The sequence below is a fragment of the Cupressus sempervirens genome, chromosome 2, assembly GCF_028749045.1.
Source record: "Cupressus sempervirens isolate cs-2001-9-10 chromosome 2, ASM2874904v1, whole genome shotgun sequence".
Lineage (NCBI taxonomy): Eukaryota > Viridiplantae > Streptophyta > Pinopsida > Cupressales > Cupressaceae > Cupressus > Cupressus sempervirens.
The window spans coordinates 258,919,324-258,936,270 of NC_143119.1; the positions used below are offsets into that span (position 1 = coordinate 258,919,324).

The 16,947-nt window shown below is 36.6% G+C and overlaps 1 protein-coding gene and 1 pseudogene across 1 annotated transcript in view; one reads left to right on the forward strand and one right to left on the reverse strand.

The window, feature by feature from the left end:
• The window catches only part of LOC149572039 (ATP-citrate synthase alpha chain protein 3-like), a 57,190-nt gene that overhangs the window by 11,811 nt on the left and 28,432 nt on the right, over positions 1 to 16,947 (reverse strand). The gene's annotated exons all lie outside the window — the stretch shown is intronic.
• Positions 24 to 6,388, forward strand: LOC149572040 (F-box only protein 6-like; annotated as a pseudogene).

Here is a 16,947-nt window from a genome sequence, read left to right on the forward strand (position 1 = left end):
ACATGTTCTTAGTTACTGGGTACATGTACCCTGGCCCTACATCTGGATTCAGAACTGTTTGGATGTGGATCCTGGTGCCCAGAGCGCATAGACGCTCACAGGAAGCCTACAAACATCTGTGCACATCTGGATGCATCCGGACACCCAGCGCATATTTTTCAGTAATAAACTTTTAAAAATTAAGATTTTCACTTAAAGCACATGTTATGATGAGTTTTTTATTATTAATTTTTCCACAAAACCCCAAAAATGACTATAGATGAGGTAATTCATTGCTAAAAACTATCACTTTGTTTGCTATTTTGCTCTCTTCTCATTTGGTCTACATTTTGGCATTTTGAAGGTCGGGATTATTTTCAAAGAGAGTCCTTCATGTGGTACTAGATAGCTTCCACAAAGAATATGTAAGCATCTAAGGTAAGCATTTGACCCTATTCTTGAGTCTTTTGATGAATGTTTTTAATATTTGAAAAATAAGTTTTTTTCCATTTTCCTTAAGAAATAAAGCAATGAGTTTAGCTCTCTATTCTAATGTTTTTGTATCTTTCTTTTGCAATTGTATACTTGTACTTAGTTTTTTTTTTTTTTTTTTTTTTTAATTATTTATTTAATTTCTTATATTTTCAAGAAATTAAGGCAAGAGCCTACAACACATCGGTAAATTGTAAGCCTCTCATCAAAGAGGTCTTGCATTTGAATCTACTCGAGATTAACACATAATAATAATTAATCTTAACAATAATAATAAATGAATTATAAATAATCTAGCCTTCAGCAGATTATCTGTAGAGAAAAAAAAATCTTATATTTTGAAGAAACCAAATTGCAAGAATGGTGGTAGTGAGAATTTAGTGGGTGAAGGAATTGATAAATTCAAAATTGATATAGCATCTCCTTCATGGAGACATGCCACAAGAATTTAACAAGTTTTGGGAGGTGGTGCATATGTTTGGAAGTGTAATTCGTGTAATATTTAACCCCAAAAAACTCATTCTCTAGTTAAACTTCACTTAATGGGCCCTATTGGTAAGGGTTGGGAATGTGTCAAGGCCCAGATTAGAAGGGTTTGTCTCTTGAATAAGTACTAGGATGGTATTGATTCTAAGATCAAGACAAACTGCTTATACTGGTGGAGTCGGAAAAAAAAAACATTTACCCATATTGATTCAGTTATAGTCTCCAAACATATCCATTCTTGCCCATACTGAAAGTGGAAGATAAAGATGAAGTAAAAATTACCACCTGCAAAAGAGGTCCACTAAAGAAAGCATTTAAAATGGAGACAAAAGACATTACAGATGAGAAACTGCACATTGCTTCTATGCCAATGGCAATCTGGCACCATATTGGCGGGAAATGATGTCAACAATTCAACAGTGCACTTGCTAGTTACACAAGTCCTGGTTTTAAAAAGGTGTATACCACCTTGTTGCAAAAAGTGGGGAATGCTATATAGACCTCCCTCCAACCAATTAGAGATTCTTGGATTGAATCAGGTGTTTCATTGTTTTCAATGGATGGAAAGGTGTTTCATTGTTTTCAATGGATGGAAAGATACTACAAACTGCCCATTGATTAATGTTATTACAATGTCCCCCCAAAGAGGCAATGTTTTTAAGAGTAGTTGATTCCGAAGGGAAAGTGGCAAAGTTGCTGATTCGGGTTCGGGGACAGATTCGGGTTCGTGGGTTCGGGCAACTTCGTGAGTATATATATATATATATAAACACACACAAGAGAAACATGCATAGTTGCAAAACAAAGTCATTTCACAGTATGAATAATTGTTGCTTGATCATTGATCAATTCCAAATGTCAAAGATAAACATTAAATACTCACTCATTAATCGATCTTCATGATTGTAAAGAAAATTATACATTGAATTACTAAATTGCAAAACATAGACTAGTTCATCAAATAATAAAGTTTGAAACATCATGATAGATGACAAGTGTTTAGTAGTTTATGATTTATCAATAATCATCGTATCAAATGCCCTTCAAGGGTCAAATGGATCATCATAAAATGAGGGGTCAATAGCTTCATCCCCAACTGCAACTATATCTAGATCCTTATCATTGGAAACCAAACTGGTTCCACTAGTCCCATATGTTGCTATATCATCCTCCTCCTCAACATAAGAGAATAGATAAGTGAAATATCTTTTATTAAGTTCCTTTTAGAGGTACATCAAAAAAAAAGAAAAAAAAAACACTCTTTAAAGTTGTTTTAACCCCAGGTCCTGTTGGGTTCGCTATGGGTTCGTCTAGGTTCGCTCCAACAAGGACCCTGCCTGGACCCACAACAGACCTATGGGCGAATCTGGACCCATGCGGACCCGGACCCGAATCCAAGCAGCAGGGGATGAATCTGGCAACTTAGGAAAGTGGAAGATGTACAGTTCATTTCCAAAATTCTCATCGAGTCCACAGAGATGGTGGGTAGAGAGAATGTGGTCTAGGTATACGGACAATGCAAAAAATTATAGAGGTGCAAGTGCTTTGGTTGAGGGCTGATATGAGAACATTGTTTGGACACCATGTATTGTACACTCCCTCAACTTAATGAAGCAACAAATTGGCACTCAAATAGAGTAGGTGAAAAAATATACATAGAGGGTGAGGAGATCTATATGTTTGTGACAAACCACCAAATGTCACAATCAATATTCAAATATTTCTCCCAATTGGAGTTGTTGAAACTTGAAGGTAAATACTAAATTTGATATATTTATTCAACCTTGTTTTGTTCATTTATCAATTTGCATAGAAGTTTGCTTCATATTTAATATTTTTTTAATGTGTTATTTACATATTGGTATTGTTATTAACTTGCTTAGGTTGTTGTTACTTGATTTGCATCTCATACGATTGTTATGAGATGAATTTACAAGGTGAAAGAGGCATTGGGTCAAATGTTTATTTGCAACCAAAGGGTGTATGGATGACATTCCCAAAGATTAAGTCAAAATATAGATCCTTTTACTGTAGTCTCAAAACATATACAATGCTCTTGAGCTTCTAACTATTTACTCTTAACAGCTGAACAATCAGCTTTGTACACATTTCGATCACTCGTGCTATGCAATTCCAGAATATAAAAAATGCTCCAAGTATCTCACAGTTACAAGATTACATATTTTGATCACATATACATCGAACACTAAAGCAATGAAGCTTTGAATACACACTAACAAACAAAACAACCTTCCATGATAATATTCATTGCACACAATAGTGATCTCACACTTGTGCTAAACACTTAGCAAGTAATCACACGCAATTGCCAGCACAACAGGGATACAGCTTCAGCCAAATTCACTCTGCAGGAATACCTGATGATACAATCTCTACATACATGAAAAATTTCGTTGAGTATATTCTTTTTAATTCTTCATCACTAGAATTAATCGCACTTCACAAAGTAATTGACAAGACTCTTGTAGAATGGCAAAGGAAAACCGTTACTAACGACATCCATATACTTGGCAACATCTCATAAACTACTCAATAAAACAAATGGCATGCATTGACATAGAATTGTTGTACACGTATGATGCCCAATCATACACACAATGCAAAATCATATATTGTTACATCCCAAAATTTTGATCTTTTAAAATAATCTTATAGCCATTGTAATGGTTAGTTAAAAAACTCTCGGATATTATAATCTTGTGAAATGGAAGTTATGGTTAACTGAATTGATTCATGTGAAAATGACTTGTTAGTTGATTTTTGTTATTTTGACTAAAACATGAATGCTTATTTTAAGATAAATGTTAGTGGTGGTTAGTTGTTATGATAGTTAAGACTTATTGTGTTTTCTTGATATTTCGATTTAAATGGAGGAACATGTATTATTGTGGAATTATGCATTACTGGTTGCAGGAGCAGACAAAGGGGGGAAAGCATCGTTAAACGAGATTTAAGGAATGGGGCACCAATTTAGTCCATTGTCAGACCATCAGGTATGGGTTCTAACTACTTTAGTGAAGGATTTAACAACTAGGCAACGGAGTATACCTTGGACAGTCATGAGCTCCTCAGTCAATTTTTATTAACAAAGGAAATATTAAACATTTAATATCTTGAGAAAACTATTATCTTTCTTTTACTTGTGAGATTGTGGAATGGTCAACAATTGTCATTTTATATATATATCCATATATATTTCGATTTAAATGGAGGAACATGTATTATTGTGGAATTATGCATTTTTGGTTGCAGGAGTAGACAAAGGGGGGAAGGCACTGCTAAATGGGATTTATGGAATGGGGCACCAATTTAGTCCATTGTCAAACCATCAAGTATGGGTTCTAACTACTTTAGTGAAGGATTTAATGGCTAAGAAAGAGAGTATACCTTGGATAGTCATGAGCTACTCGGTCGGTTTTTTAACAAGGGATGTATTAAACATTTAATATCTTGAAAAAACTATTACCTTTCCTTTACTTGCGAGACCACGAAATGGTCAACAATTGTCACTTTATATATATAATCACACCATGTTATTTTGCTAACATCTATTGTTAAAGTTGTAGCTTAAGTCGGATAAATTCAATTTGAGATACATGTTATTATTGGTAAATCATCATTTTCTATATATATATGCGTATTCAACTAATAACAATATATATTATTATATATAGTATATAATATACATATTATAGTGTATATATGTATATATATTATATTATATATAACATATATACATATATATTATATTAATTATTATATTAAGATCATTTATATATCAGGTGCTCCTTAAGAGCAACATTACAACTTATTCAAGCACCTTTTGAGCAATCACACAAGAAACAACAATTGGAAAACCAAGAGTCACAACTTAGAATTCCACAAAGATGTCCATCTTGGGATTTGAATCAGGGTATCCACAATGAGGACTCATTACTTCAACCAACTAAGCTAAACCCCTTGGACTATTATATTAATTATAATTATGAAATATATGTATTAATTAAATGATGATTAAATCTTGGAGAGAAGAGACATGTCTCCTCCTCTCATATTTATATGAGATCTAAATCTGCATTAAGAAGATATTTATAACAATGGCAATATTATTACATTTGCAAAAAAGATCCATGTTACTTAAAATGGTATTAGAGCAAACTGCAAATGTAACTTCAATTAATTTTTTCGGAATTGCAAAAGTATTATAACACATTAGGTGCTTATAATAGAGAAAGTTGTTAATGGGCATCGACTAGACCCAGGAGTCAAATGTTGAACTACTTTTAAAGGCCCTGGAGTCAGCCTGTTACACCAAATGTAGTAAGCGTGACGAGCCTAAATAAAGATGTGGGATCTTCTTGAAAAAGAGGGCCTTGTCTAAGGGCAGATCTTTGTACATAAGATGAAGATATCTGTAATATGAAATAGCCATCGGAAGCATGAAACAAAAAACGGAAGAGAAGGGAGTTAAGGGAAATGACATCCCAATAAGATCAGTGGTAACATTGGGAAGCTTGTAGACATTACAAGAAGCCGAACACGTAATAAGGCCTAAATGGGGAGAAATGTATAATCTGTCACAGGAAATTTGCGTATTTGCCCATTTATGAAGTGTTCAAGTTGTGATTGGTCTATAAACAGTGGAAATTCATTTAACCTCTAAAAGTTTTATGGAACTATGGACAAATTTATCCCTACCGATTCCCTAGTTTCTGGTATATCACTCGTTGAAAGTACTTTCAGTGTATGATCCCTATTATTGTATGTGGACTAACATGCTTGTTTACGGACAGTGCGTGTTGGATTCGCAAGTCCTATTGATGGCCTCCACAGGGGGCTTACTCTGTTTTAGGAATCAAAATGCAGAACACACAATCCTAATTGTCTACAATCCTCTTTCAAAAAAACCCATAAGATAATGTCAGAAATTATCCAAATTCATTATATCGATATCCTGGGCATGGTGGCTGATAAAACAACAAATTCTTACAAAATCCTTGTAAATGGGACCTCTAAGTCGTCCACTGATGAGAGCATAATGGAATTTTATAATTCCAGGCTTGGAAAATGGATTTATCAATGCAATTCCAAACAAGAGTTTCTACAGCTTTGGTATGAGGTTCATGCCATTTGGCTCAAAGGTTTTTTCTACTCCCTTGCAATGCTAGTAACTACAGCGCAGGGGTACCTCCTTCTGAGATATAATATGGAAGCAAGGAAGTGGGATGATCTTGATGTGAAGATGTCATCCCATAATATCTGATGCCCATCGTTGCTCATCTACAAGGGGCAGTTACTCCTTGTTGCGAAGATTGTGAAGGATTATTCCACGAGGAATAATTTAAATAACACTATCCGGCTTGCACTAAGTAGCAAATATGATATCACAAACATGTATGTACCACAATAAAATTCTTGAACAAAAGGTGAGATGAAAACATCATTCCTCCAACATCACCAAACAATAAGATTAAAAAAAACAAAAAAAACAATGAAGCATACACATAGGGGCAAAGCATGCCTAAAGTGTATCCAATGAGAGAGAGAGAGAGAGTGGCTGCCGTAATGCTGAGAGAGAAGATGAAAGAAGTGAATCTGATCCAATTACTCATGATGTAGTATGGAGTGGCGCAAGACCTGAAGGAACACGTGTACAATCAGACACAAGCATATTACAACAATGTAAAAAACAACAATAGTGAAAGTCAACATCCCCTCAATCAATGTAATCAAAAGATGTAACACAAGGCACAAAGGTGATTAAAATGAGGTAATTTTAAGGGGCAACAAAATGGTAGAATTAATATACAAAAATGGGCGGTACCTTTGTCCCCTTAATGAGTTGGACAAATGATATTTTACCGAAGACCCATCACTTTGCTTCCTTAAAGCGGCATGGATGGCAATCGACCTCAATCAGTTTTAATCCGACTCGAACATATTTATCTTAAATGAGAGACATCTTCTCGATTGCATGCCATGCGAGTAAAAGATGAATCTCCCACAAAAATGGAATGGTGAAATCAAACCTAACATGTTGGCAAATATAAGGTGCCTAAGGTGATGCAACATTGTTGGTTAACAGTTTGTCTCCCTTAATTCTCTGATTTATACCTTGACTCTTAAAATGCCCAATGGCTAGTGGAGAACAAAGAAGTTAACAATAGAATGGATCAATGTAGTAATCTATCAAAGACCCCTGAATTGAAAGGTACAGCTCCCATTTAGATGCAAGATTTACAATGAATTTGTTTTTAAGTTTTCAGGGGTATGCTCTTAAACAGAGAACAGAAGAGGCTAACAACTAGATTGTTCAACACTTCAAACAACATGGCAATTTCAAAAATAGTGACTAACACTTGAAATGCAATCTATTCTAACCTGAATGCAAAGATGGAAACATGCAAGACTAGCTACAACAACAAGAGAGTGGAAGAAATGACTGAATGGGCAATTCCCAGATTGCCGAGTTAACTAATATTTGACAATACCCGAATTGTCCTCTTTTCAGCTACTTCATTAATCAAATTTCGGTCCTCTCATACAATGAACTGACTACACATACAAACTACAATGCATAACACAAGGAAAAGAATGATGCTTATGCTGAAGAAAGTAAAGCTTATGATCCACTGAAATGAAGGAAATAAAACCAAGTTTACTTGTAATCACTCAATTTTCAGTTACAGCACATTCATTCCAAATATCATATAGTAACTAAATGAACAAAAAAATTAAAAGTAGACTCTGAGTCACACACAATAGTCCCAGCGACAGGGGTTCGCCCATAATTAATTTGTCGATCTTATTAACTTCTCAAAAAGTTACATAGATAGGCCTCTTCAAAATGGCTAGTTACATTTGTTGATTGTAGTGCAGAGTATCTCTGAACGAAATAAACTAAAAATAGGACTTGACTGAGTTATCGTCCGTTACAGAGTCTAAGCTTGCTAAAGAAATGCCAAAAATGGCTACAAAAAGAGAGAGAAGAGAGGGAATGACAGATGTCCAGAAGAATGTCAGAGCATCATGCCTTCTTAGGAGTCATTGCCTTAGCTCTATAAGCTTTCATTGCATCTGTTACTTTATCTAGCTCCTCGACACTTGGGATTATGATATTGTCAGCTCAAATCATCCAATAGTCATGCATCTCTATCAACTTGTCCACTCTGCTGAACTTTTATTGGAACTTCTCCGATGTCCGCCTTAAGATTGAGTCTACTGACGAAAGCTCCTGAATTTTTGACATTTGGAAGTTGAGTGGATCAGTGGCCTCATCGACAAATGCTAGGAACTTGGTCTTCATCCTCTCAATGTCTACTAATCTGCCATTGCCAGACACATATGACTCTGTGTGCAACACTTTCAAGTATTCAAAGAGCTTCTCTATCACTTTCTGCACCAGGTCATGCACATCCTTAAGCTCATTTGCAAATCTTATAGAGCTTTCCACTATGAACTTCAAAGATTGTTTCCAATGAAACAATAGCTCTTTGCCTGTTTTGAGGATCCCGTGAGAGATGGCAACAGTGGTCTTCATATCGATCACCTCTTGCAACAAGGCCATTTGCTTTGTCAATCTATTTGCTACATTTTGCATGGTAATTTGATGACTAGAAATTGTCTCACTCAACTTGTTTGCACCTAACTGTAGATTTCCTAGATTTTCAATTAGTGGGGGACCTTGTGCCTCCATCTGATCAACCCATGCTCAGCCAATTTGCCCGAATTGCCTTTCTTGCTGCAGCTTCAAAAGCAAGTTCTCATTTTCTTCTGCATTTGGGTCAAATTGGCTAGTTGAGGTGCTTCCAAGTGTAGACCTAATGTAGTCCATTAGTTCTTTGTTTGAGGCCTTGAGCACCTCTTTCTCCGCCCTCAACTCTTCTAGCCTATCCTCAATCTTCTCATTGGTAGACTTCCATATATTTACCATGGAGTCATGAACAAGGATACCAATGTCCATCATTTTGATTTGAAAGTCATTGGCAATAAGCTCATCGAATTTGCCCTCCTTTTGAGGCTCTGCTATCTCCATTAACATGTGGCCAGTGGAAGGATCAGTAGCCAATGTTGCTATAGACTTTTGCTTCTTTGACTTCTTCGATGGTAGCTGAAAAGAAGTTGCTTGTGTGATAAGATCCTTTGATGGGGCGGCTTCTTCATATCTCCACTTCATTCGATTAATGGTATCCTCCAAACATGACTCGATTGATGGTATCCTCCAAACATGACTCGATTGAAAGGACATTGATTGTTGATTGCAAGGAAGTAGGATCAAAGAGCTTCCTTGCCACTGGGGGAGTTTGCTTGCTTTGAGAAACAGCGGGGAAGGCAGCAACTTTGGTTACTGAGAGGGCCAATGTGTCCCCTTAGTGTGATGTACCTTGTTCCTGACCATCCATGGGGTTGGTGTCACCATCCAAATTGATGAGTTAGACAAGGGAGGCAGGCTTAGCTACAAACTTCTCTTGTTCTTTCTCTTTTTCCTTCTCCTTGTCCCCTTCCTTCTCCCCAACTTTTCCTGTATCCGGAAGAAATCCACCTCCACAAGTAGGAGTGATTGGGACATTCTTGTTCGGAGGCCGGTCTCCACCTTGGCCGATAGACTGGGCTAGGCCCACAGAAGTTGAAGTAGCAACAGTGGTGGTGGTCGCTATAGTTGACTAGGCAACTCCGGAAGTTACTACATAGCTAGTGCTTCCCATTCTCTTCTTTCTCACTTGGGTCGACTCTACCCGTCTGTCTGTCCTCTTAATGATTCTGTGCATCGAACCTCCATGGTATTGATGATAGGACTTGCAGGCGGGGTAGACACAATGGGAGTACCTTTAATCTGCTCGTAAGATAAGGGATGCATATAGGAGCCATCATCTGCAAGATCAGAAACATCAATAGAGTCATTATATAATTTAACCTCATCAATTGTCAACCGAGACCAAAACTTCTCCCAGGTTTGATTCTCATTAAGACATCTAGCCCAAAAATCTTCAATGTCTAGAATATATTTGTAGACGTATCCCAACTTCAAATGATCTCTCACGAAGTTTACTGGGTCATACTAAGGCCTAAGAACCTCATAATCAATTAATTTGATCTTACTTTCAAAACTTTTTACAAGATTCCAAGCATCAGATCTAGAGGCACAGGAATAGGGTCCAACCACTATGGGGAAGGAAATCACAGCTATCTTCTTCACATTTGAACACAAGGTGTTCACTTCAAATATTTGCCGACACAATTTGACAAGAACAACTTTGTCCTCTGAGTACCTAGGAAGTCTTTTGGGAAATCCATCAAAAGCACTAATGCGTAGGTAGGAGAAGCTCGAAAATTGGATGAAAGAGCATCCAAATTGGCTAATAGCCGAAATTGCTTTTGGTGAGAATCTTCACCCAAGGCAGCCTTGCAATTCCCGAAATAATCTCATAGTGAAGGCATCATTCACTGTCACATACTCCTCAAACCTCCTCTGCAACTAAAGGTGTGGATACAATTCATACACCTTTGTGTTTTCATCATAGTCTTTAACGCTAGGAAGGCTCGACCATAGGTAATGCATAGCCAAGGCATAGATTAAATAAGAAGACATGTAAAAATGCTTGAATCCCTTAGCTAAATTCAACCATGAGGCAAGCTCATCGCATATAATCTGGGCCTAGTCAATTTGTACAGCTTCGACACAAATGGCTTGCACTAGGAAGAAGTGGTGCTCAATAAATTCCAGAATTTCCTCCTTTCCTTTCAATCTAAGCAATAATGCTAGGATGTCAACAATCTATCTTTTTAAGTTGCTCCCAAAAAGGGTTTTGGGCATCTTGCTCTTCTTTGAGCGAGGCGTTTGGAACTAGGTCCTCTACATATCCTCCCTTCTCAAAGTTTTCTTCTCATTGAACATAGACATAGAGAAGCCGAAATCAATATCACAGTATTCCTCCGTCATAGGCACGCCGAATGAAGATTGTATCAAAGCCTTGTTAATCGAAAGGAGGATGGATTGATCAGGAAGCAAGATTTGCTTCATCTCTGGATCATATATTTCTATGCATTCCCTTACTAGTTCTAGAGCTTGTACAACCATGGGAAATCCAACAGCTTCCACCAGTCCACTCTCTTTCAACTTCTGGGTAATCGGGTGGATGGGCTGAGAGTTAAGCCTTCTATAGAGATCACCTAAATCATAGAACTTGAATGATGTATCAATTAAATCTTTTAACTCACTTTCCAAACCTATGAGTTTATCATAGCTTGCTGCTCTGATTGCCATTTGCTATGATTTCACACAAATGCAGTTCTCGATAAATAGTCGTTTAAAATATTTGAGGAAACAAATTTGAGGCAATTCTGATGAAATAGATGTAGAAATCTGAACGTTGGCACCACATGAACAGAATTAAGTTCAACCAAAGATCATAATGGCAAAATTTGCAATAAATTTCACAATCAACGGCTATTTAGAACTTTCTGTTTCCATGCACATAAAAATTCATAATCCCGAAAGCCATATTACTTCACTTAAAGTAGAGTGATATCATTAAAAGTCACTTACCGAAACAAGGGTTTCAGTTTAGCAAAAAACGCCTTGTTTCCTTCAGAAATCGGTATGAAGATTTATTTGACAACTCAATATGTGCAGGGGAGAGAGCGTAGATCAACTTTTCTATAAACCTAGTTTTTCTTTGATTCGGAATCGCAGTGCGAGGAACAATCCTTTAATAGCTTGGGCACTTCATTTTCTTGTTCTCTGCATTGAACATCCAATGCTAGATTTTTCTTATATCGAGGTTGCACCTTTACAGCTGATTTTACCAAAAGCATCTTTTAGGCATCTCCATAGAATATTCGCATATCAAAGTCACTTAGCTTCTTATTTTTAAAGTCTTTGGAAAAATGGCCTTTTATGTATCCTAAGGACCGAAATTCCCTCCGAAAGTAGCATTTTCCAGAGAGAGGAAAACTTTAAAGCATTTTCCCTTTGATCTTGATCAAATAGCTTTGAGGTGAGATTTCGAGCATGGATCCTTCATTATAGGCTCAAAACAATTCTTTTAGCATCATCCCTGAGTCCTATTTATACATAAATACTTAGTATTAGGCACAAGCCAAGTTGGCTTCGGAAACAGAACAAAATACCTTTGTTTCCATCACTAAGCAATTGGAAACCCATAGACCCATCTTTCTTCATAGCAATAGATTTTACCTCTGAAACTTGATTCGAGAACTCCCTAGCTTCGACCTGCACTTTCTTGGGTCTTTCCACTATAAGACAATCAAGTGTACAGCTTGTTAATACCATTGTGACCTTGTCCCTCGAGTACATGCTTGATGAACTTCGCCAAGGGGAAAACCAGCCTAATTGTTTAGAATCTAAAGGAAATGGGAATGCTAGTGCAAGATGACTTTTACAGAAACAAGGAGAGTTCACTTCTCATCGGAAAGACACTTAAAACAAATCCCAACCAAACCTAAATCACCTAAAAAACCCGAATGCATCAAAAATAACAAGAAACCCACATGTAGGGATAGGGAATGGCAAAGAAAAGGATACCCGGAAAAGATGCAAAGTGAGAACTTTGGGAATATGATGAAAAGTAAGTCACCTAAAGGCTACATTGACATGCAATCTTGGACAAAAACTCAATGAATACCGACAACTATAACTGACAAGAGAAAAACTAAAAGTTGGCCATCGATCCCATGAATAAGTTTGTTAAAGGTTGCAAGAAATGGATATCCCTTGAATATGGAATGAGGCATGACTTGGAATAAGGGTAATTGGATCCACACCCTAAGAATGTAAGTGCCTATAGAACATAGTCTATGAAGGATTGGCACAAGGCATTCAATGGCTCTGGTGAAATCCACAAAACCTTAGTGACATCATGATGTGACTCACATAAACCAACGACCTCCAATAAATGTGGATGTGTTTTCATTATTGGCTTGTGTGGTAGTGTTGGTTGGGAAGACGATCAGTTGTTAAAAATAAGGAAGAGGGAAATCAAGATGAAGAGGGAGCCTAACATTTTATTAGAGGCAACCTTGAAAGAAAGGGAGAAGACTGAGGATGTTATTTAGTAAACCTTCAATGAACATGGTCTTATTGATTAAGAGAGAGTAAACAATGTTGAGACGGATTCTCTAGTGTTGATAGCATAATTTAGTTGAACAACATTTTGTCAATAAGGGGAATAATAATATTCAATGTTTCCACTATCTAACTTATCAAGGTCTTCAACTCATTTTGGACAAGTGGATCAAGCATTGTCTAAAATCATCTCAAATAGACAACCCAACAGTTGAAGAGTGTCTCAGTTGGGAAGAAATCATTGGGCCACACATAACATGAGAGTATGGATATGGGTTGATTTAGATCCGATATTTGGATCAGCTCTTCACTTGCAGAAGGGGTAGATCTTAGATTTGGGGCAATCAACACAAGAGATGATGTCAAAGAAATCCATTTTTAATTTGATGCAAAATTGTTCAAAAATACAGAATGAGTGGAAATTTTACATTGTGGGGGGAACAATAGTCAATGTTTCATTCCCACTTGAACCTGTTGGATACAATTGTTCAATTGTGTGTTGTCCTTGATGTCACACAAATGTCGTATCAGTCATCAGATAGAGTCTACCGAGCTCAGAAGGTCAACAAGGCAAAGGACAGTGTCTACCGAGCTCAGAAGGTTAGCAAGGCAAAGGACAGTGTCTACCGAGCTCAGAAGGTCAGCAAGGCAAAGGACAGAGTCTACCGAGCTCAGATGGTCAACGAGGCAAAAGGACAGAATCTACCAAGCCCAGAAGGTTAGTAAAGAAAACTTGCAGTATCTACCAAGTAAACAGTTCTTACCGAGCTCACTCGGTCATCAAAGGAAATGTGGCAGAAACAGTTCTTACCGAGCTCACTCGGTCATCAAAGGAAATGTGGCAAAAGCAGTTCTTACCAAGCTCTCATGAAGGAATTCAATTCTTACCGAGTAAACTCGACAGCCAAAGGATTTCAAGGATATTGCAATGTTAACCGAGTCAAGAAGGTTAACTTAGGAAATTTCTGGAAGCAGTATTTACCAAGCAAGGTCGGCCAGTAAAGGATTTCATTGTTTTATGAAATAACGTTTATTTGTTTAGAGTAATATTTGTAGCCGACTAATGTATGGTTTATTGGTAAATGTAACATGTAAATGGGCCGACTTGACAATCAGAATGGTATAATTAAGAGGTCAAGTTGCACATTCTAAGTGTGTGTGGAATTAATGTGATATGAGGACTAATTATTGTGGAAGCGAATTTAAAGGATGATCAGAGATCATTGAGAAGCAGCAAAGCTATATTTGATCAAGGAGGATCTAATGATGTTGAAGAGAGACTTCTAGTCAGCAAATTCAGTTGCATCTTGTTCAGGTCAATTCATTTTTGCTTTCTAACCATTGTAGCAGTGATTTCAAATCTCTTAACAGAGTTGGTTTAATAGCCATTTTGTAAATCCTCTAACAAGGTAATAGTTCAGTTGAATTGTTCTAAAGACCTCTAACAAGGCCACTCCTAACAGGGTGATTAAATCCTCTAACAGGGTCACACCTAACAGTGTGTATTGTAACCTTTAACAGGGTTGGCTCCTAACAGGGCTCACTTCAGAAGAGTGAAAAATTGGTGACTAGTGACTTGGTGGTTTTTCCCATATTGGGTTTCCACGTTAAATCTGGTGTCTCTTGTGTTCATTTTGTTTTCAGTTACATGCATGCTTGAAGATAAGTAATAGTTTAATTTACCAAGTTACAGCATTTGTTTACCGAGTATCAGCAGTAACTAGATCTTTAAGACATCTAAGGGATCTGTGGATTAATTTTTTTGTTAATAACTGATTCACCCCCCCCCCCCCCCCCCCCCGCCCGCCCACCCCCACCCCCCCTCCCAATTACTCTATCTTTAATCCCAACAGAACCTTCCTTAGAGGAGAGATGTTCCATTCTCAAATAATCTAAGAAGACAATTTTTGAATCTTCATGTGCAGATAAGTATTCTTATCTTTTACATTTATCTCTCTCTTATTTGTAATTCTATACATACTACAAGGGTTATTTGCCTTGATCTTTTTTTTCTTTATGGTTAAAGATGTTCCTACAGGAAAAGTAAGTTGGTACTTTACACATACTACCAAATATTGTGCAAATTCAATCTAATGATAGCAGCTCCAAAGACCCTGATGATCAAGATGAATAAAATGAGGCTCTTGAAGCAAACATCTTTGATGATTGAGATTATGAGATCCTTCTTACATTAAGAGGGAGTATGATGCCTCTTCTAAAACAATGTAGGAGCTTAGAAGATTGATAGTTAGAGGGAGTCTGGAAATACATGTGTGTAACTGCATGATTTTGATGGGCCTACTCTTGAGTGCATCATGAGGAAGTAGTGAGTTATCACTACAAAATCAAAAGATTGATATCAGATTCAGAGTGGGTTCGACAGGCATCATTGGGTGAAGAGAACTTCTGACAAAGTAACTAAAGGACCTGACTTCCCAGGATCATTGTTCAGAAGGAAAAATTTTGAGATGCAAATCCTTTGTGGATGATATCTTCACTATGAGGAAAAGTTCTAAGTAAATTCTTTGTAATGTGCTCTCCTCTATGAGAGAGAAGTCTAAGGTGAAAACCCTTGTTCCACCCTCTAGTAGCAACGATGGTGGGACAACCCTCTGACTTGGTTCATGGTGGATATATGTGAATTACTACATGATGTTGTTGTAATTATGTCATGAAAAGTGACGATATTTCATTGATGTATATATCTAGAGGGGAGCTATTGAAAGGTGATGATCTTGTCAATATCTGGACCTGTTATCACAACAGACTACATTAACTTGTTGTCCCAGAGTGCCGGAAGTTAAGATAACAAATAGAAAGTAACTATTGTAAGGTGATGATCTTATCAATAGTTGACCTATCTCCCAACACCAAAATGTGTTGAAGCAAGTGTTATCTTGGTTCTTTGGGTCAGATTTTGTCAGACACCTTGATAACCAATTTATCATAGTTCTTTGGGCCAGATTTTGCCAAACACCTTGATAATCAACTCACCACGGTTCTTCGGGCCAAATTTTGCTAGACATCATGAAAATCAATTTGTTATGGTTCTTTGAACCAGATCTTGCCAGACACCATAACTTAAATCTATCATAGACCACACTTAAGGTGGTATTCATATCTTGTATTATAATTGCTGAAATTCTCTCCTTACTAAAGAGGAAGTGTTGAGAAATTTAGCCTCATAGTGAATTGAAGCAAATTCCTTATGTAATATATGTTAATATATGTGTGTGTGTGTGTGTGTGTGTGTTGATGGATTTATGTTGATATCCTCATATATGTCATTCCAAGAATATCATACTGAGTTGATATCTCTTCATATACTTGAGATGACAAGGTGCTCTTCAAATCCTCCCTAGCTAAAATGGAGTGTTAAAGTTGTAGCTTCAGTCGAATAAATTCGATCAGAGATACATTGTTATTATTGGTAAATCATCATTTTCTATAATATGCGTATTCAAGTCATAATAATATATATTATTATATACAGTATATAATATACATATTATAATATATAATATGTATAAATATTATATTATATATAATATATATACACATATATACATATATATTATATTAATTATTATTATGAAATATATGTATTAATAATGATGATTAAACCTTGGAGACATGTCTCTTGAAGAGACATGTCTCTTCTCATATTTATATGAGATCAAAATCTGCATTTGGAAGATATCTATAACAGTGGCAATATTATTACATTTGCAGAAAAGATCCATGTTACTTGACATCTATAAGTTGCACCTATATGTATATATACATATATGCATGAGTGCATGTGCAATACGATGATAAAACAATTATATGTGCTCTCCAAATCATACACGCATATGCATGTGTGTGTACGTACAGCTATAGGT